The 23352-nt window shown below is 35.8% G+C and overlaps 1 protein-coding gene across 1 annotated transcript in view; it reads right to left on the bottom strand.

Moving 5' to 3' along the window:
- The window catches only part of LOC141441363 (beta-1,4-N-acetylgalactosaminyltransferase bre-4-like), a 317885-nt gene extending 294777 nt beyond the window's left edge, over nt 1-23108 (bottom strand). Inside the window, exon 1 of the mRNA XM_074106086.1 lies at nt 22813-23108. The gene's annotated coding sequence lies outside the window, so the exon portion shown is untranslated. The remainder of the gene's footprint in view (nt 1-22812) is intronic.
- Between the last annotated feature and the right edge of the window lie 244 nt (nt 23109-23352).

Genomic DNA, 23352 nt, shown 5'->3' with positions numbered 1-23352 from the left:
CTTTTACCTTTTTACCCGTACACCGCTGAACTGATTTAGATTAAATTTGGTATAAAGATAGTTTAAGGCTCTCAGAAGGATGTAACTGCAAGATAGTTTTTATCCCACGAAATCCTATGAAAATTTCCCACGAAATACTCGTAGCGATAAACGAATTCTTCTCAGACGAAGTCGCGCGCGCTTAACGGCAAGTTACTATAATAAATCAAAAAATAGCAGTCCCAAATATAAAAGTAGGAATATGCATATTAAGTAGCCAGTTTCACTTTTCTTGAGAATATTCATTAGGTCCAGTTAAATTTAAAGGAAATAATTGAAAGCCATTTACAAAAAGTATAAAAAAAGAGTGTTTCAATCTACCGTTATGATAACATCGATTACTATCGATGTTTTACAAACAACCTCATTCTGAATAGCCGATTCAGTCTACATCGTTCCCGGAACTACGTGACTGGGCTAAGAAATAAGCGCATAGCGATACTATAACCGAAATTAGCCAAATTCTGCAAGATACCCCAATTTATATGAACCTTTATTGTCCGTTTGGGTTTAGCGCGCCTAAACATCATTGTTATTAGGTACCTACTAAAAGAATTGTCCCTTTTAGGAAAATTGGGCAAATTATAATTTGGATCACGTTAAACAATTTGCTATTTGTAAAGATCTGACGAGATTCTTTTACTATCTCGATCCTAACTTTAAGGATTATGTGACAGAACCGGTGTATTTTTTTTTTCGTAAAAAAGGTTTTGTCACTAAGGCCGACACTAACACAGTATAGTTAGGAATCTTTCACCCAAATATATCAAAAGTGCTTTTAACAGTGTTAGTAATTTTTAAGTTCTATATCGACAATATTTTTCGTGCCTTTACCAAAGAAAGAGGTGTTTAATTTTATCGATATTATCGATATCTACCTATTGAAGTCCTTTCCCAGGCCTACATTTTTATGTTCTTCAACTTTAGACAAATAGTAAATAGGTAAATACATACCGCAGCTCTAAAGTAGGTAGTAGGTAAATCCTGTTTGCCGAATACTCGCACTAAGTCGCTGTGGCGGATCTTCGTCACAGTAATGAGATTTTTCCTTGTCTATTTAGAGCAACCGTGCCTTGTTACGCTGAAGGATTAGCGAACAAGAAACAAACCTTTTTTTCATCTTCTGTCCGAGAAGCAAAGTAAATATCAGGGTGGAAAATGAAAAGCTTATGGTAGGATGAAAACGGTATATTTCAATTCTATGAGGAAATTAAAATAATATTGAGCTTCGTGCAGTCATTATTTCATTTTAATTACCTAAACTTACGTCACGTAAAATGTTACGGTACCTCGCCTTTGGTTGGCAAGATAAAGCACCTACTTATTGATTAACTACTTAGAGAGTCAGCTGACCTCAAATTATTGTGTTTTGTAGAGATACTACGCCCCGATACGCTCTTCTGCCGATATAAGGTACTACCTACACAAAGCAAATATACTTTCCAAATCCACTTACAAAATATTTATCTCTTATCTTTTTCTTTTTTTTTCTTCTAAGTATATTTATTTCAGGGATCTCGGAAACGGCTCTAATCTATCGATTTCGACGAATTTTCTTTGAAATGGTTTTTGGGGGATGAATGATCGAAAAAGTTAGTTTTATCTCTGAGAAAACGTTTTGAGAGTTTAATTTAGCCCGTCGCTCAAGTACTACTTTATTTAAACATACCTATATGAACACCATTTTGCATAGAAACTCATTATGTTTGCTCATCAGTTCAGTATGATCACTATGCTCTAGCGTTTTTAGAGATGACTTCAGAATAGAATACAATAGAATAGAAAAAAAGTATTCACTATTCTTATAATTTATTCATTATTTACTTCGGTAAGTCCATTTTCTTCGTCATCTTGAGTGATTTATTTATTACGTTTTAAAATATTCTCCCTGTTTAGAAAACGATTAAAATTATACTTAAATTATAAAGGCGTGTGACTGTGTGGCTAACCAAGTGTGTTCATTGACGATCGTGTTCGATCAAGTTAGCCTTGAATAAAATCCATGTACATACAAGGCGTTAATTAAATATTTGAAAACCAGAAATAGTTCGCTCATTATCGAGAGTAGAATCGATTAGGTAGGTACACTATGTTTTAAATCAGGTTGTGTTTGTGTTTTTAAATCCATTTTTTATTGTGCCCAGTCTAAAAGTTACGACTGCAACAGGCACCAATTAAATATTTTAGCGAGGTTTCATACTATTTCGATAATTTAATACTGGCCGTTTTGCTGTTAATGTGTGATTTTCTTCTGAAAGGGCAACTGATAAATATACATATTATGGGTGTAGAGTTAGAAATGAAGTAGAATTACTGACTTAGCAAAACACACGAATATCTTTTAAAATAAATGAAATCAACAAACTTAAAATGACAAAAATAATTTTGGGGTGTCTGAGGTTTTCAGTTATTTAATTAACACCTTGTATATTAATATTGATGATTACGCGAGCAATTTTTGTATAATTTTATTTATATCGGGGATCCCAGAAACTATCTTATTCTCTTATGCTAAAACCGAGCAAAGCACGGACTTATTGTTATAGAAGGTTTTTCAAACTCACTACGACATGGCTACCTTCAAAAAGCGAGTATACCTACCATTTCTTGCAACGCCGGCAACGCATCTGCAGTCCTGATGGTACTGCGGATGTCTATGGGCGACGGTAATCACTTACTTAACATCAGTTTAACAGTGTGCTCGTTTTGCCTGCTATGTATTACATAAAAAAGGAAGCGATTCAGTAAATATAAAGAGTTTTTTTTAATGGTTAATAGACTTTAAAAAAAAAACTAACCATAAAAAAACATGATCAGTGTTATCAGATCCATCACGGCTAATCTAAGAGGGAGGTGTGGGATGCCTCCCTCCGCCAATATAGCTTTCAAGGCCGTCAGTGATCTAACATCTGAAGGCCTAAAGGCCGAATTTACATTACACAAATTTTCCAGCAACAAGCTATACATTGCTGCGCTAGGGCGGTGCAGACTTGTAGGTAATTTGTTAGTTCTTCGTTCCCGCGATGTGATGTCAGGTGCATGAAATTAGTTGTATCTATACTTATTATTTATACCTAGCTAAAGTATAATACCTAATGCTTATCTCTGAAACGCAGACTCGTTGACATGTGTATTTGTGTATTCTGCCTATCCTAACCTACGGTCTTCAGACCCGTGGTCTTATTAGGTACCGACCGAAAATCATTTAATCCTCAGAGTGAAATGATTCTCAGTTTACTACGTCACCTTTGGGTTTCGTACTTTCCAGGTGGGCTGTATGAACCGTGTTTAACCGTAATGTAAAGAGTAAAAACTTAAATTAAGATTGGTTTTTGGAATCTTTTTGTATTGTGTGCGTTTCGACGTTTTTTTATTATTGTGAGAGACAAGCTAACGACCGTGCGGGTCATATAATGGGAAATGACCGCCACTGCCCATGAGACTGTCTAGGAGAATTGAAACAATTACTATGCGCACCCGCGACCTTATGATAGCACACACATCTGTCACCACCACCACACTACATTGACGCGTTTTTAACTCAACCAGAGCTCATTTTCAGAGCAAAACAACCGTTTACCATGCTACCAGATGTTACTGTACCTTATTACTTCAGTAATTGATATAAGGTTTCTAAGAAAAAGTACTTTTAAAAATAGGTTTATAATTCAGAATATTTCGAAATCTTGTCACCAATTGCGTGCGTACGCTCGCCTCACAGTAAATCTCTCCGTTACAAGTAACCATGACTTCTTTTGCAATCTAAAACCAATCGGCAGTATTTACACAACGTTATCTTGTTTCTTTGGAAAAGTAAACGTGTGTGACTACATACGGATAAGTAAATTTGATTAAGTTTTTTAAACAAATCTCAGGAAACGCTACTTGAAGATAAAATTTTATCAACAAGCAATTCTGTTGTTAAGCTATCAGCCTTGTATAAACAACTTTCAATTCATATTGATAATATCAATATTGATTATAACAGTAAATAGATAAGCCAAGCCGACTTACTGATTATTTTTTAAACGATTACTCTCGATTTTTTAACTTTACTATTTGTTGTACAGACACCAGGTAGAGTCATCGTTTTTTTAGAGAAAAAAAAAACACTATTGACTGTTACGCAGTCGGGTAACGGGCCTTTACCCACCAGTAAACCATGGTTGTTGGGTGATTCAATTGGTAGATAATACTGTCCACACTACCTCATTGTTTTTAGGGTTCCGTAGCCAAAATGGCAAAAACGAAACCCTTATAGTTTCGCCATGTCTGTCTGTCCGTCCGCGGCTTTGCTCAGGGACTATCAATGCTAGAAAGCTGTAATTTTGCACGAATATATATGTAAACTATGCCGACAAAATGGTACAATAAAAAAAATTTTTAAAAAATAATTTTTTTAGATTACCTCCCATAGACGTAAACTGGGGGTGTTTTTTTTTTTCATGCAACCTTCATGTGGGGTATCGTTGCATAGGTCTTTTAAAACCATTGGGGGTTGCTAAACGATTTCTCAATTCAGTGATTTGTTTGCAAAATATTCAACTTTAAAGGTAGTAAATATATCAAACTTACTAGGAAAACTATAACGGTAAGTTGTCTTGAGAATTATTAGCAGTTTAAGAGTAAATAGCAGCCTAAGGTATAAAATATACCTAAACTTGGAATATTCCGCACAAAATACGAAGGCCCTAGAAAAATATTACTTAATATTTTCGTAATGGCTACGGACCCCTATTTCGGGCGTGTCCGACACGCTCTTGGCCGGTTTTCTTCTTTGCATTTCTGTAGTGCAAATAGTAACTACCACGACACGAAGATAGGAAGCTAGCGATATATTAGCCTAGCGTGCTAGAAATCTAGATCCAACTCCCGCAGCGCTTTAACTCAATAAACGCGGCTAAGATTTAAACAGCGCCAGTCTTGCCACTTATCTCTAACAGGGTAAACTCGGTAAATTCAAGGAAATATTAAATGCAATCATACTCCAGGGAAGCCAACAATATAGAAGGAATAATAAACCCGGAAGCGGATGTAAGCGCAGTAACGGAAACTTGGACGATTCCGGGTTTTAGATATGCATTTAATGGTGAACTCGAGAAGTCAAATTCTCCATTAGTAAGACATTTTTGTGCTATTAGACAATGACAACGGCGAAAACATGTGCTATAACTAAGTAAATACATACTTTACGCAAGACTTTAAAAGCGTCTGACAACTGTTTTGCTTAAAACTGATTTTCAGAGTTAGCTGTCCGTGAAAGGCCGTATATCTCTTCTTCCCTTCCGCGCCGTTCTTTCCTTATGCCGTATGAACAATGGTTTATATCAAAACATTAAGAATTTAAATAATTTATTGAATCAGGCGTTACTTTGCGGAGGTCCATATCAATGAGCTAAAGGAATTTCCTTGCTCACCCGCGACCTTAAGGTCAAGGTTAAGAGGTTAAGGTTTAAGGTCGCGGGTGAGCAAGGAAATTCCTTAAGTTCATTAAGAGTTTCCCTTCTCGCGTTTAGTAGTGTACAGAACTCTGTAAATACACCTTGTTTTTAACCCCCGACGCAAAAAGAGGGGTTATAAGTTTAGACCGCTGTGTGTCTGTCTGTGGCGCCGTAGATCATAAACGGGTGAACCGATTAGAATACAGATTTTTTTATTTGAAAGCAGGGTTTTTAGCAATAGTTCTTAGACATGTTTTATCAAAATCGGTTCAGCCGTTTTTAAGATATTGAACTTTGAAGTGACAATGTCGGGGGTTTTCCAACTTTTTGTTTGTTAGGTTATAATTCTCGACTCATTTACAGAGATAGAAAAACTATTTGAACAAAATTAACCAGCTCAGTACCTACTAAATAAAATAGATAAGTTAAATAAAAGGTCTATTTAGTTAAGAACAGTTTTATCAGCTTCCTTGTTACTAATGCTGCTGGACATATTGAGTCCGGTCACGTAAAAAGGTCCAGGCGTGGACGTCGACAAATGTACAGAAAACTAGAACCAGACAGGGCAGTGTGGGATCGATTTGTAAAAGTCGAGGCTCGTACGGACGAGGAATTTTGGCAGGACAAATAAAGTCCTAAACATCGACACAGGTAGACCTCAAATTTGTTTATATGAAAGGGTTTTACTTTCATTACAAGGATCAATTCCATATTCGAGCAGTGAACTACATCTTCGCGATTTTAGTTAATTATAAACCTTACCCTTGAGAATCATCTTTTAATGAGGAAAAAAACGCCACATTAACGCTGAATATTTACCCAATAGCTGTTTAGCATGTCTCTACCAATTAACAATAGCTTCATGGCAAAATCCAATCGCTTTTTTTTTATTTGACTGGATGGCAAACGAGCAAGTGGGTCTCGTGATGGTAAGAGATCACCACCGCCCATAGACACCTGCAACACCAGGGGGATTGCAGATGCGTTGCCAACCTAGAGGCCGAAGATGGGATACCTCAAGTGCCAGTAATTTCGTCGGCTGTCTTACTCTCCACACCGAAACGCAGCAGTGCAAACACTGCTGCTTCACGGCAGGATTAGCGAGCAAGATGGTGGTAGCAATCCGGGCTAACCTTGCACAAGGTCCTACCACCTGCAAGCTTCAGCAAAACAGGGTCACCAACTGTACATTGTACCTCTATAGGAGATAATCAATAAATATTAAGAAGAGAGATACCTTTACTAGTTAGACCAACTACCCCGTGTCGGTAAACTCCTTAAGACTTCGGGACCCCAGAGACTTCCTTGTCTAAAATAATGCGACAAACTTTCTTACCTAATATAAGGGTCGACGCAAGATTTAGATTCTATTGTTAGCACACAAAAGTTATGATAAATTCATCATTTTACCTTCGCTGTTATGCGGCAACGTCTCGATGTCTTCAAAATTCCAAGTTTTACACGAACTACCCAAATTGGAGACCAATAACTCAACAAATGAATATCAATTCAAACAGTTAGCAATTGTCGGAGTAGGCTTTTCTATACATACGTCCAATGGAGGTGCCGAAAAAAGTTTCTCGATGAGGGCTACGGCATAGATTCGCTAGTGTCACTGCTTAAGTGACTAAGTAAGAAACAAACAAGCTGAGATATTGAGGTGCATAGGGGAAATTCGTGTCGGTACCGTTGACCATCAGTTGGCTTTGTAGCGGCGATTTATAGCACGCGGTACGGTATCTACGAGGACTGCGGTTCGATTCCAGTGATGGTCTTATTTTTCGTTTTTTCTGTGCATCTATATTTCAGTTTGTATTTTCAATTTAGGTTTTACGCGGATAACCGTAAAAGTTAAAAATTGGGAATTGAAATAAAAAATACAAAAAGATTCAAAAAAAAAACAATCTTCTTAAATTCAGATTCATATTCTCATAATTTCAGAATACGAATGTCTAAGTAATTACTGCTAATTACTGATATTATAGGTTTATGGAAGGCAGCAATATATATAGCCGCTCTAGGGTTCTCTAACAGGTGGAATATCGCTAGACAGGTTAGTACCTATGGATGGAGTGGTTGGTTTGGCATCTGACTGCGGTTTGGGATTGGTTAACTAAATGAGACAATCTCAAGTATGACTGTAACGTCAAAGACGTTTCATCAATGGCGCCATCTAGCGATATTCCGATTATCATTATCAGAAAACTGCAAACATAATTAAATCTAAATAACACTAATTATTACCACATATAAGTACCCTTACGTTGAAACCATGTTGAAACAACCCTGAAAACATGTTTGGTTCGTTGCTTAGTGCAAACATCGGGCTCAAATATTTTTCTTATTAAAAATTTCACGACACGATCGATCTCCATCCAGCGGTGACGCCACGTAGCCAATATATATCCATAAGCGTACCAACAGCAGAACACCATATTGTCCAACAAAGTTTTAAGAAGAGTAAGAATTTTATACAGGCAATATGTTATCCGTAGTTTTTAAACTTCACACGAAACAAAACGGACAACAAATTCGCTTTTAATATTGTTCAACGAGATTTCAATTTGAAACTTTTGCCGCGTTTGATCCGTGTGTGGATAGCCGCAACGCCCGTAACTATTAAACTGTCGTGGTACCAACTGTGACAGTGAAACATCTGTTACAAACTTCTCCTGAACTTGTAATAATAACTTTCACGAAGAACACTGGCCCTAGATTGTGAGAAATAATAAACAAAAGTAAAACACATCTGGTGAGTGTTGAGCAAAAGTTTAGGGCCGCGTAAAGAAAGCAGTGGTTTTTTTGGAAACAGTTCAGAGTAAGTGATTTAACCAGGTCATCTGCCCGTAAAAAGCCGTGGTGGCCTAGTGGTTTGACCTATCGCCTCTCAAACAGAGGGTCGTGGGTTCAAACCCCGGCTCGCACCTCTGAGTTTTTCGAAATTCATGTGCGGAATTACATTTGAAATTTACCACGAGCTTTGCGGTGAAGGAAAACATCGTGAGGAAACCTGCACAAACCTGCGAAGCAATTCAATGGTGCGTGTGAAGTTCCCAATCCGCACTGGGCCCGCGTGGGAACTATGGCCCAAGCCCTCTTGTTCTGAGAGGAGGCCTGTGCCCAGCAGTGGGACGTATATAGGCTGGGATGATGATGATGATCTGCCCACCTCGTTAGTGGACGTGCTACGCAACGGCTCCATATAGGCTCGCATACTTGTTGAAAATCCGAATGTAATGTTTGCCAGAATGATCGTTTGTCATAGCTCTTTTTTTCTCTGAATCCATTAATTGTTCAGAATTGTTATAAAACAAACCTAACCTAACCTATAGTTTTTTATAGGATGACCATTTAAAAATTTCAGAAAAATTTAAGGTTTCAGTGGAAAAAAATATATGAAAAGAGTAGGGTAGGGCGGGGCATGTTGAGCATTCGAAATATCTCCAAAACTAAACACGCGACGTTGGAACATCAAATGGCAGAAAGTGAGGTCCGGAGGAGGGGAACACTTTCCGCCGTTACCTGTTGCCATGCGACGTAGAAGTTGGTGACACGCGTCACTACTTTTTTTTTAAGTTTTAAAGTAAAAAAAGTTAACTGTGGTATTTTACTTCTAAAATTTTGAAAACAGATGTTTCAGGCATCAGGTAAGCATAAGTACTTAGTAAATTTACGTGTCTATTGTGTTTTAATACGTATGTTGTCGTAGGTATTACCAATTTTATTATAAGGCAGGGGGCTAGTTGGTCAGTTTTTGACGGGGCAAGTTGAGCATTACTGATTGAACTGATTACATGTTCGTTGCAAAGAAGTAACAAATCTTGTTTGTTGATCTCATTCTAGTATTATATCATGATAATAGTAAGTGTTAATTACAGTATAATTTGAAGTTTATCTACATTACTAGGTACCATAACAGGCAGTTCTTGAGTCCTAACTAATGAAACGTGATTCCGGGGTAAAAACTCCGTTAAAATATGTGATTAAAAGACTGATTGTAGTTTCTTCGTAATAAAGAAATATAAGCAATAAATAATGATTTTTCAATTTTTCTTCATACAATTCTCACCTTGCTCAACTTACCTCATATACATGCTCAACTTAACTCACTATCGAGGTAAGTTGAGCATGTTTACCTTTGTTCACTTTAAAGCGATTTTCTGCTAAACAACACAGAATATCGAAAATTAGTCTGGAGACGTTTATTCCCAGATAAATTTCCTAACAATCAAACCGGATATCATGTTTCTAACGCAAACCATCACGAAAGTTCAAAACGTTAATTCCAAAATTGCTCAATGTGCCCCGCCCTACCCTACCTATGCGAACTTTCCGATCCGCGGACACCATTCAAGAACTTTTCTATTATTATTATTGTTAGCTATAACTATATTATTATGTGTCACACAAAAATTATCAATGAGTGATGTCTAGCAACAGTCTGGTAACACATAAATAAGTGCAATATATTTCAATACTAATACATGTTGCTAATTATGATTGTTTTTTTTTAGCCTTTTTGTATTTTTATTTCAACTCCAAATTTATTACTTTCACGGGTATCCCATATCGAAAATACAAACTGAGACATGGATGCACAGAAAAACCAGAAAAAGAGAACTTCTTGTCTGGATTCCTGTCCAGCATTGGTGTAGGGGTTATAGCACGCAGCACGGATTGCTGAGGACCTGGGTTCGATTCCCAGTGCTGGTCTCTTTTTCTGGTTTTTCTGTGCATCCATGTCTCAGTTTGTATTTTCGACATGTTGCTAATATTGCTATGCCCTTAAACAGGGTTATACTTAGACCTAAGGTGACTGTACAAAGTGCAATGATGAAATAAATAAATAATATTAGCGTGCCGATAAAATACCATTATCGTGTGATTGAGTATCAATTTAGATGGGCTGCGTGCGGCGTCAGCGTAGGCTATTACATCACGTCGATATTTCCGCCATTATCCTGTCCTTTCAGAATTTTAGGCCGAATTTGCAATACAGTTATTTCATACAACTGGCAATACATTGCGGCATATCTATCAAGACCCTTTTTCTTAAGATCGCGTGGGGTTATCAAGCTGAAAATAATATCAAATACTCGGGTCTGCTAGGTATTCATTGAAGCAGTGAAAAAATCTAACTTTATAGTCACGCAATAAAAATATACCTACGGTCATTAAAAAAGGTGTTTCCGTAAAAATTGCCGTAAGCGAAAACGTATAGGGTACTTCTTCTGGTTGTCCTAGAAACTTGCAATTTGATTTGATATGAACATATAGCTCGTAGGTATAGCAGAACCCAAAAAGAAAAACCTGAAAATCTTTTTTTTTTATGTCTGTAAATAACCGTCTAATATAATTTCACTCTCCGTACATTTTGCTTAGGACAGGGCCTCTGTTAACATTGGAAATTCATAGACACCTACCTATAAATTTGTACGTGCGTTTGTAATTTGTAGATGCGTTCGACTCGCACTTGGCAGGCTTTTTAGGGTTCCGTAGTCAACTAGGAACCCTTGTAGTTTCGCCATGTCTGTTCGTCTGTCTGTCTGTCTGTCCGAAGCTAAGCTCAGAGACCATTACTAGAAAGCTGTAATTTGGCATGAATATACACGGTCACACCGACAGTGGTAAAATAAAAAATAAAAACTTTTTTAGGGTACCTCCCATAGGCCTAACGTGGGGGTGGTTTTTTTCTCGAGTAACTACGATCATATAATATCATATAACTACTCGAGTACAATTTTTCGATTCAGTGATCCGCGAAATATTCAACTTCAAAGTGCATATTTTCATTTAAAATCGTACTTGCACTGCTTGCACTGTTGTGTTTCGGTGTTGAGAGTAAGACAGCCGGTGAACTTACTGGCACGTGAGGTATCCCATCTTAGGCCTCTAAGTTGGCAACGCATCTGCATCTGCAATAACCCTGGTGTTGCAGATGTTTATGGGCGGTGGGGATCTCTTACCTGGTGGTGGAGACCCACTTGCTCGTTTTCCATTCAGTCGAATAAAAATAAAAAAACTTCCCCCCCCCCTCTAAAATCTAAACTGTTGGGTGGAAAAATTTAAAAAATTCAGGATGGTGGTAAGTACATCAAATTTACAAGGAAAATTATAACGGCTAAGATTACTTGAGAATTATTAGTAGTTTAAGAGTAAATCGCAGCCTAAGGTATAAAATATACCTAAACTTGGAAGATTCCGTAAAAAATTCGAAATCATCAGAAAAATATTACTTGATTTTTTCGTAATAGCTACTGGACCCATCTTGGGCGTGTCCGACACGTTCTTGGCTGGTTTTTAACTATTACGTAGGATCACACGATCGCACCTGCGGGGCTGAGCTACTTTGCACGATAATCAAAGTGTACCTAATATTATAACAATAGAGATATGTAACTACACAAATGAGCACTATACACATTGTCAAACAAAACTATTATAATTAACATCAGATAACTTTAGCGGTCACTCACATAAAGCAGTCACACACGAAAACATATCGCATAATTTTGTTTTGGCTTTGACCTTGGTTTAGTTTTAAATGGTATTCATTGCAAACATAATACCGTAGCAACGTGTTCCTATTCAAGAGCCAGACGGTTTTGTTCCCGTGTTGTTACTCACTACATTTGTAGTTAGTTTGAAGACGTAAGAGTAAATTAGCAAAATTGATAAAAAATTTACGACTAACGTACTTAAAATGTTAATTAAATAACCTCATTCAATCTCGGAAATTTAACTTTACTACCTGCATCCTACCTGCTCGTGTTAGCGTGTATGTGTTTATAATTATTTATTTTACTAGGGTTGACAACCGTCCTATAATATACATAATGGAAAGTTTTATTGCCACTTGTAATTAAAGTAATGCTGAAGATAGGCAAATTTACTGAAAGAAAACATATCTTTATTTTTAAAAAGAAACAAAATTGCACTCACAGATTTTTCTAAATACACTTGCAACACCGAGTAATTGAACCGATCAAAATAAAAAAATCACATTACTTTAGATGGCATGTTTGTTAGAGAAGAGAAACATGGTAATTAAATAAATTGAAGGGAAGACCATTAAATGTAATAGTAGTTAGTTTGTACAACAAGAGCATAAAACGAGCCATTTTATCAGAGACGTTCATATAGCCACCCGAGCTGCCGAGCCGGTACGGCGAGTGTGGATGGACGCGTCGAGGGGAAAATGGGTTTAATGCTCGAGTTTATACTCTGCTTTTATAACAACAGTAGAAACATTGTTCACTTTAATAGTTACATATTATTTTTCATGCTTGCAATACATTAGCATTATAAGTATTTATTTATTATTTCATTGTTTTTGAGTTTATTTTATACAAATTAAAAATTATTAAAAAATATAATGAAAATATTTTGTTTGTGTCTGTTAGCACCTGATTACCTTGGCCTTAGACGAAGATCTTACTTTATGCATTAGAGCATAAAAATGCATTTTGTGTCACCTAGATCCAACATAAACACGAACTTTACGAGCATGAGAAGTAGTCAGGCATTAAAATTCACTGGAGGCAGGTTGTTGAACCGAAGTTCGGCCGATTTTTTTTTTATTTGACTGGATGGCTAACAAGCAAGTGGGTCTCCTGATGGTAAGAGATCACCACCGCCCATAAACATCTGCAACACCAGGGGTATTGCAGATGCGTTGCCAACCTAGAGGCCTAAGATGGGATACCTCAAGTGCCAGTTATTTCACCGGCTGTCTTACTCTCCACGCCGAAACACAACAGTGCAAGCACTGCTGCTTCACGGCAGGATTAGCGAGCAAGATGGTGGTAGCAATCCGGGCGGACCTTGCACAATGTCCTACCACCTGCAAGCCGAATTCAGCCGAAGTTTTAATTTTTACCGAATGTTCGGCCGAAGTTCGTATTCGGTTCAAACTTCAAACCACATTCGGCCCATCACTAATCTACATACAAAGTGCGCTCGAGCAACGCACACATACAGGGTTATTTGTAATTCACTGGCATCCTTTTAACACTGAACTCCTGCCACTTAAACAAATGTTTTTTGTTTTACGATTTTTTAAATGGAGCCGTAAAACAAGAGACATTTGTTTGAGTGGTGGGAGTTTCGGGTTGAGGGGATACTAGTGAATTACAAATAGCCCTGTAGATACTGCTCACGGACACGATATCTCGGACCGGTTGGGACCAACAGGGCTACTACGAAACTCGGAAACTCGAAGTTCGTATCGTACCGTCCCTCTCGCTCTCGTTTCTAACTTCGAGTTTCGTGTTTCGTAGTAGCCCTGCAGTGCGAGCGCGAGTGCCATCTGCTTGAGACACGCGTCTGTGAACTTTTTTGTGCAATAATGGAGAATGCGAATTTATTACTCATTAAAATATGTCGAAATCGTTGCAAGATATTTTCTGTGACAAATTTATAATATCACAATGACAAACATTAAAACATTTTAGCTATTATTAATTTATAATTCCATTCTTCCCGTTTCATTCTCAAAAATAAATCCAGCAAATAGAAACGAGTGCCACTACAACAATAGTTTTTTGTGCATAAGCAATAGTTGACAACCCTAGTGCGACTGCCGGGCGTAGTGTAGGTATTAAAAGTGAAGTACATACACACGAGATTGACTTCTGTACTTATCTGTTTTGTGGCTATACTTTAAAACAAATCCTGTAAAATACTTTCAGTTCTGCTGCAGCCGCCGTTGCCAAAAACCATATGGATTCAAGCAACTCAGATTTCGGAAATGTTTTTCATTCATTTAGTAACACTTGCCTAATACGTCGCGTGCAGACGTAAGTGAATTCACCATAACTAATTAGTTAAAGTAATGTTTGCGTTAGTATCGAGCTCAAGGATATTTCAGTTTCAATATTTACGAAACGCGCAAACTAGTATTAATTAGACATTCAGTTGGTACACATTGTACGTGACCTGACCAGTGACGAATGAATTCTGTACCGATTGTCACTTAAGTGGAATATTTTTTTGGACTTCAACAATGTATGACGAGCCTATCAGAAGTCAGGAGATCTGTTATCTAAACAACACGATCCATATTCGACAATAATCATATAGGTAGTGCCACCAGAGTTGAGGTCACGCACACAAGAACATGAAATGTAATGACAGCGGGATTTTGACATTCACTCATTCATTTAATTCATTCTCCTTTTATACAATCAGTTCTTCATGTACCTGTGTGTGTAGTGTAACCAATCATTCACTTCAACTCTCGTGGCACTACCTATACTAGTCATTAGACGAATTAAAATATGTAAATTAGAGGTATGTTATACAATAAAAGGCGTATACGTTCATCAAGTTTGTGAATTTAGCACAAGAGATAAAATATGCTTGGTCCTTCGCTACATTGGAAAATAGTACTGTAAAGTAGGTAAGTACCTTACTGATAACATGAGGATAAAGTACTGAAATCGTTACTTTATTTATGCAAGCGGTTACATTATTGTTTAGACTACAATAGGTACCTAACACGACCTTATTTTTCCTTAAAAAACTAACAATGCATCAACAATTGGAATTTCATTCCCAAATAAAAGTACGCCGCCGGGCTAGCCCTCTCCATTGCCAGTCAGTTTAGATTCGACAGTTATTGTGCGTGCAATGAGGGCTATCGCGTATGAATTCGCCGCTAGAGGCGCTAGTGTAGCGTGAGGTCTCCGAAATGTCAAATCTCATAGTTTTTTTTATAATTAGAATAATTTTGTGAATATTTTGCAATATATGAAATTAATTATGGCAAATATGCGTTCCGGGGCAATGAATGTCTGTGTTTTGAGACAGTTTTGTCTTTCGGAAACCTTTGTCCTCCCTTTTTTCCGAACAAAACGGGGACTTTGCAACACTGTGGTATGCTCGATATTTTTATGCTACGGTTTTAAGGTGTATTAAATATGATTTTAATCTAAACTTTGTTTTCACGCCCGTAATAACAGACTTTGAAAGCCATACTTAAAAACCTCACGCAACAGTGCGCCATCTAGTGAGACAAAAAACGATAGCCCTCATTGCCGCGGTGCATTATTCAATAACCATGAACACAAATATTTTAAATTTTTAAACAAAACTTGCAAGATTTTGTAAACGCGGCTATTTGAAACACGGCCGCAGCCATCTTGTGCCTCTTGTGGCCAGTGCTTGTCAGTATCACTGTCAGTACGAGTGCGTCTGCCTTGTATACGAGTTGTTTCCATTTCATTTTTTTACATTGTATTTTGTTATTGTTAATTTCTGTTAATAAGACTGTTTTGAACCCCTAGAGTCGGGAGTTTGTAATTCGTTTGAGGGATTATTTTGAGCGAGAACGAGAAAACCGTGGCCCGGTGGGCGGAAAACTGGAAAAATATTATTTTATGAAATATAATGCAACTTCTCCAAAAATAGGCACTAATAACTCGTAGAAAAATCGATAGTTCACTCGATAAATGGTACATCTCTAAAACTTTCAAACTCGAAACGAACTCATCATAGGTGAAATATATTATAATTGAAGTACTATCGCCATGCCATCATAACAGTCTAGGTGCGCAAAGTATCTGACCACGAGACCACGACCATGTTTGCCTATCACATGTTATTGTGTGTTCAGATATTTTTGAACACCTAAATTGTTTTAATGAATATGATGGAGACGTCCTACAAGGCTAAAACCCGCGAAGTAGACATTATAGTTTAATCTACTCTTAAAATTTGTTGTTCATAGTGAACGTGAGTTTGCAATGCAAGGACGCATGAAAAGACGTCGATCGTTCAATGAATAGAAAACCGAATAGGTTAGGTACGCTCAGAGAGGTACAACCTACCACTAAAGGATTGAAAGCTCTTTTAGAGCGACATGTTGAACGTCTGCTCGCTCAACGATGTGTATTTATGCGAAAACTTGCAAAGCTTGCGACTTTGAGGTGAACTGAACTTGCTTAAAACGGGTGGTGATGTGGTAGAGCTAAACTTGGTGGTTTAGGTTAGGAAGTAGAAGCAGAAGCAAGTGAAAAGCAAGAACGTAGATTTATTAGTCCATATATTTCCTGATCCCATCCTCATCGTGGTTTAATAAAATATACTACCTATGTAGGTAGTTATATACAACTGAATCGTGACCCATTGTGGAACCTATACCTTTTTTACTTAAAAGCTTTCCTTGAGGTGGTTCTTAGCTATGTGTCATTAAAACCGGTTCAGATGATTTTGAGATACTGAACTTTGAAATGACAAGTTTGGTTTTTCAACTTTTTAAGTTGGTTAGATCAGGGTTTCTTAAAGTGGGGTACCTATGCGAACCCTTAGGTATATAGGTAGGTATCGCCAGAAGTAAAGAGGTCGTTAACGTATCTAATCATCCATGAACAAGTTTATCATGTAGCGTAATCGGGTGCTGATAAGTTTCGATTGTTAATGGGGTACTTAACGGCGATTGAATTATTAATCTTTTAAGCTAAACGCAACGTTGGCAATCCAATTAGTGACTCTATGAAGCCACTGTTAACTAATGGTTGCGTGTCTATCTGCGATAAGTATTTATTGCCAATGCCGTATTTTCAGGAATTTGTGGGATTATTCATTGGTGGGATATGTGTTATAGAACCTGTGAATAATAAAGTAATTGATTTGCAAAAATTTACCTTCATGACTATGTTAATGGGAGGGAAGTATTAATTAAAGTATCTTTTTACTGAACACTAGATTTTAAATATCAAAAATCAGAATAATTTAACTTTCGATCAATATTAATATTACCTACCATAGATAAGGAGCGGTCACATATTTAACCAAAGCCTGTGAATTATACGTAGATATGTAGCATCTGTCTGCTTACAATGTAAAAAAAAATACAAAAATCGCCCTCTGGCAAGTTAAAATCATATACCTACCTTGTACCTACCCAAGAACCAATCACCGATCTTTTACAGCAACCGTAATTAAATCGGTCAAACCGTTTTCGAGAAATACTATACGAATATTTGTTCTCGGGTCTTGGGTATTTACTATGTATTTAAGTATGTTTCTATCTATATAATTATATTTATCCGTTGCTTAGTACCCATAACCAAGCTTTGCTAAGCTTACTTTGGGACTAGTTCAATTGGTGTGAATTGTCCCGTGATATTTATTTTTTATAACATGTTTTATGCACAAATAAACAAACCTCTCACCCTAAACGTACACGCCTTATTCGTTCCATCGTGGCTAACACAAGTATTAAAACTTATACATAACGATGAAATAGGTCTCCTACAGTTCTAATCTCGGCGTAAAAACCATCATACATGTAGTAAAAGTCTCCTAAATAGAATCTCACACTTACGATGTTTCGCCACGGAACAATATTACCATCTCTTTCTGTCACCATCTTATACCGTAAGACAGAAAGAAATACAGCAAACGTCAGCGCGTTAGACAATACGGCCTCTGTATAGTGGAATGCAAAAATATATATTCAGCCATAGCGTCAAAATATGTATGTATACATCGACCTTATGTTTAGTTGCAAAAAGTTGTATAGATATTTTTGACGTCTTGGTAACGATAATATATGCTTTGGACCGTACCTATCTTTGTGCCTGCCGCGAAATCTATAGCCTACCACTGACCTGTTAGGTATATCTATCTTATACGTGGAGAGTTTTCCTGAAATCATGATTACGATACTTAGAATCGCATGTGACGTAAATAAGTTTTCATCTTTCATCTTAATTTACGTTTTCGTCGCTTTTATTAATTGTACCTAAAGTATGTTAAGACAAGTAGGTTTTTATTGGTACATTATCAAGTAAATACCCCTAAAATAAATAGTTTGTTTGTCTTATCAAACCTTTCATACACATGCAGGTAAATAGTGTAAGTAAATAAACATGCTAGGAAAACTAAAAAAATCGAAATAATCTTCCATCTATAGCTGGCCATATAATTGCATGCAGAACAGGCAGGAGGGAGTCTCTTGGCAGGATTGGTTCTGGAGGGGTTCAGCTCTGGAAATATAAGGTAATAATTAGTAAGAAAAAAGCAAAGCAAATCTTTGTCAGACTCTAAAAGTAAACTTATCTCATTTATGGCTACTTGCTGGAAAAAAACTAGTTTCAGTTTTTAAACCTAGTTTCAGGTTTGATAGTCCCATACACGTAAAGAAAGAAAGAGATTTGTTTGGGTTTCATCAAGTACCACCACCTTACAATAAATAACAAGACTGTATTAATTAACAATCATACTATAAATAAGTTATGTGGTGAAACAATAATACTAAACTCAGCTTAATACTAATTCGAGTTTTGTTACAGCATGTGGAGTTAAGATGTGTTAGTATTTTGCCCTTGTATATCTTAGAGACGTCATTGATATTTACGTTTCTATAGAACGTATGAATGAGTCACTATGACTCAAATCTGGGAAGTGTCCAATGATCTACAGACATAACATCCTGAAACCAATTGCATAATAAAATAAAGCAACTTAGTAACACAGTAACAGTGATATATATCACTGTTATTACATTCTTATTAACTTGTAAATTATTGAAAGCTTATTCACAAGGGGCATTTCTCCACTAATTGGAAAATCGTTGTCCTTGGCTTTTTTTAAATTTTTAAATGTCAAAGAAAATGTGTCTGTGTTTAAAAACAACCATATTTTAAAACCTGTCTAGTATTATACCATAAATAAAACTAGATATTTACAAAAGTAATTAAAAATTTTCAAACACCCCAAGAAACAGTCCCCTTACATGTTCCCAACCCAGAATTTGATAAGTATCAGGTATCAGATAATATTAGCCATGTGTTACAATTTAGCAAGATTTCTCTATTTAACTTAAAAAGATGATACCCCATTGATGATAATAATGTAGTATTTAAATTAATAGGGTGCGTCCCAAGTTATATAAAAACGTTTGATATAATTTCATATTATAAACGTTCATTATGTATAATTACATTATGTATAACATGAAACACTATAATTTCGTTAAATATAACGTTCAATTAGTATAACATTATATACTTTCACAAGAAATAACATGTTTATGGGCTAAATTCATATTATATAACATACATAAGGCATACCGCTTATAATACGTGATAACTTCTTATACAACATTAATATAATATAATATCAAGTGATATAAATTTTAAAACCAGAAAATTGGGTGTTTATCACCCTTTAATTTTTGTATTGCAGTTTTACTTCAAAATTTGTGCGAGCGAGCGAAGCGAGCGAGCATGACGGTTCGGAGCAGAAGCGATTTATAGCAGCGAAGAAACCGTAGAAGTTTTTTTTTTTTTATTTATATGTTTGAGCGTTATGTTTTCCGTTGTAAGATTAAATGAATGTTATATGTTTTGATTGTTAGAGGTTGCGAATATTATTGTCCACAGCTCATTATATATAATGACATTATATATTTTATCATTATACGTTATGAGCGTTATAGCAAACGTATGTTATATTTAAAAAATATAGAAAGTGAAGTTATATGTAATGAATACTATATGTTTTGTTTTTATATATTCAATTACTTACCCAAATTAATATGCATTTCAATTTATTAACATTTTTAATCAAACATTGTCCCACCCAAGAGTACAAAAACAGAACCCTGTTGTCTGATTATGATTAATATAAAAATAATTGATAAGATTGACATTTGTGCATACATTTATATAGGTATACTACATACAACACTTTAAATGCAAATGCATGCTTGTTAGCTTGTTACTGTTTATTATCTATGTATGCTTATCCTTTAACAATATTCCTTTTGTCCCTTTACAAACATTATTTGTTTTAACATTTGCATATTTACACAATCCTAACAATGATAAATAATGCTAAAATGATGCAAAACCACACATTTTGTTATTCACCTATAGGAATAATGTATTTAAACTCACTGTAACAATATATAATTTCGGTTTGATGTGGTATTTTACTAATAATGAGGAAAACAACCTTTAATTAACATACCTAAATGTTACCAAATTGAATATAATATCGTGTTTTCAATCTCAAAGGATTAAAAATGTTGGTCAGTACCCTAATTTCAAAGAATCCCTTCTTAGTGCATTGCAACAATCCTCAAGGAATTATGTTTGTCAAATTTCAAGTCTCTATCGCAAGTAGAATTGAGCTTAGTTAGTCCCATCCATTAATTATTTATTGGTAATTTTTTTACATATTTTAGGATGAAAATATGGGAAAAGAATATTGCAAAAAAAAGTATTATAAATCCTTTGCTCCAATTAATAAGTTGAGTTTTTTTTAACTGCCACTGGATTAATGTAATCATAATGGTAACAAACTCAGACTGACTAACATTATATCATAAACAAAAATAAAACTAAAATGACAGGACAATTTTTTTATAAATACAACTACTCTGCTAGTTTGGGAATTAGTTTAGGCTCAATTTGTAATACTGAAGACAGGTTTTATTTCAATATTTGGGCGGATTAACTATTTCTTGTTGTTATTCTGTCCCGTCAGCGAGGGGACAAAAGTAGTACAGTTTAATAGTAGAAATGTTGTGTCACATTAGTATACTAAGATGCTTATTCATCATCCTAGCCTATATACGTCCCACTGCTGGGCACAGGCCTCCTCTCAGAATGAGAGGGCTTGGGCCTTAGTTCCCACACGGACCCAGTGCGGATTGGGAACTTCACACATACCATTTAATTACTTCACAGGTGTGTGCAGATTTTCTCACAATGTTTTCCTTCACCGTAAAGCTTGTGGTAAATTTCAAATGTAATTTCGCAAATGAATTTCGAAAAAGAGGTGTGGGCCGGGGTTTGAGCCCATGAACCTCTGCTTGAGAGGAGATAGGTCAAACCACTAGGCGACCACGGCTTTTTAGAAGATGCTTATTAGAAGACCAATTATAGAAGGGACTTAAAACTACCACAAAAATGCATGTTTGGCAAATTTTAATCCTATAAACTTACGGTTTAAAGAGTGGGTCAAGGAGAATGTAACTAGAGCAACGCGTGACAAGAAAAAGCTAAATACATGTACCATAACAAAATTGCTACTGAACTGTCTAACAAATATTGTACCTAATCTTTTTCACTAAAACACCTTAAGTATAGTACAGTCAGTCAGCAGCAGAAGTGGATGAGTGGTAGCGGTGCTCAAAATTATTTAAACAGGACTCTACTGCCAAAGTAATAGGAGAGTGCATAATTTTGGGCTCCACAACTGCCCTATTAAGATTTTTTCTCATTTGTGTAGTATAGTATTTTGAAAGAAAGGTGTCACAAGTCACAATATAGGTACTTAAAAATCTTTGTATAAAAAAATAATAAGAAGAAAACATACTAAGTAAAAGGTATTGTTCAATCAATGCTTAGATGTCAATTTACAAAGCAAATGTCTCGAGATAGATAAGGTATGTCATCATTGACACAGACAGGTTGTTTGCTTGCTGATAACAAACTGTAAACATGAAGGTGCATCATAGTATGGATATATCAAATGTAATTTACTTTCACTATTTATTACTGAATCAGTGAGCTATATTTTTGCTCTTGCCATCAGGTAAGAAGTCTTCGGGTCAGTTTGAAATTTGAAAAATAACATTTTTTTTTATGGTTAAAGTGCATCTTTAAAAGGTATAAAACTACAACTGCAAATTTATTAATTTAACATTAAATATTGAATTGTTGCTATGCTAGTCCAGGATTTTTTTAATTATGTAGTCAATTTAACTGCATAATTCGAAGTTTCAGTTTTAGAACTTTAATGGAATGCATCCTTTTTAGTGTCTATTGGAACTAGAGGTCATTTCAATAAGAGTACTGGCCATGTGTAGTTGGTGAACTGAAGAAAAGCCTTTTTTAAGATTCTTGAAGACTATTTGATCTCTTTATTGTTAAGATTCCATTGGCAGTTTGTTTTTATTTCCTTTGCCTCAAACTCTATTTTCAATTTTGTACCTATTGGTTAAAAAAATTTGAAGTAACATTCCAATAGAATTAATACCTATTTATAAAACTGTATGTTGTTAAGATTATGAAAAGATGTTTCATAACATGAGATGTGATTTTAATTGCATGCTTGTTTACGTCTATGACATCACAGGTAGATATTTATCCTGAATCATTTTTTTAACTATTTTTATGTCTTGTATCTTTAAGTAAGGTATCCCTTTACTCACCTACGCTAGGATCATCGATAATGTTAAGATTTTAGAAGACTTTCTAATGAAACTAAATATGTACATAATAGCAAAAACATACCAAAATTAGAACGCTCGATTCACTTCTCGTTTTACAATAATGAATAGAGTTTTATACAATTTAAACTCATAGATACTGACCTTTTATGTATCTGTTGTTTTTCTTCACAACTTGCGCCAAACGGGGATAAATTTGCACACAAAAAACAAGTCTGTCCGAGAAACTGCACTAGCGTAATTCAAACTGATGTCCGAAACAATTTCCAACAATCTGGCGAAAATCTAAACCCGTCCCAGTTAATTATCACACAATCAATTAACTTGAAGGTGATGAAAATTTACGAATTACGACTGCAGTGGAATTAAAGATCGGTAAATTCCACACTGCGCTCTCCGTTTGCCGCAAACCGCAATATCTATCTGAGGTGACGTATGTGTCAGACAGCAAAAAATCAAAAGGCTGATAATGTTGCCAGTTCTTAGAACTCATTATCCCTTTCTTTAAAATATGCCGTCAAATGTTCTGACTTAGTCAAGAAAGCTTCTATTGCATTTTTGTATTTTAAGCAGGCATTTCGATTAATAAGAAATTGTGAAACTATGCTACAACATTACAATAATCAATTATGTTAATTCTTAAGAAATGGTCGCAATACAAAATATGAAACTTTGAGGCTACAA

This window comes from Choristoneura fumiferana, chromosome 23 (assembly GCF_025370935.1).
Source record: "Choristoneura fumiferana chromosome 23, NRCan_CFum_1, whole genome shotgun sequence".
NCBI classification, from domain to species: Eukaryota; Metazoa; Arthropoda; class Insecta; order Lepidoptera; family Tortricidae; genus Choristoneura; species Choristoneura fumiferana.
This window is presented reverse-complemented; position numbering and strand designations above follow the sequence as displayed.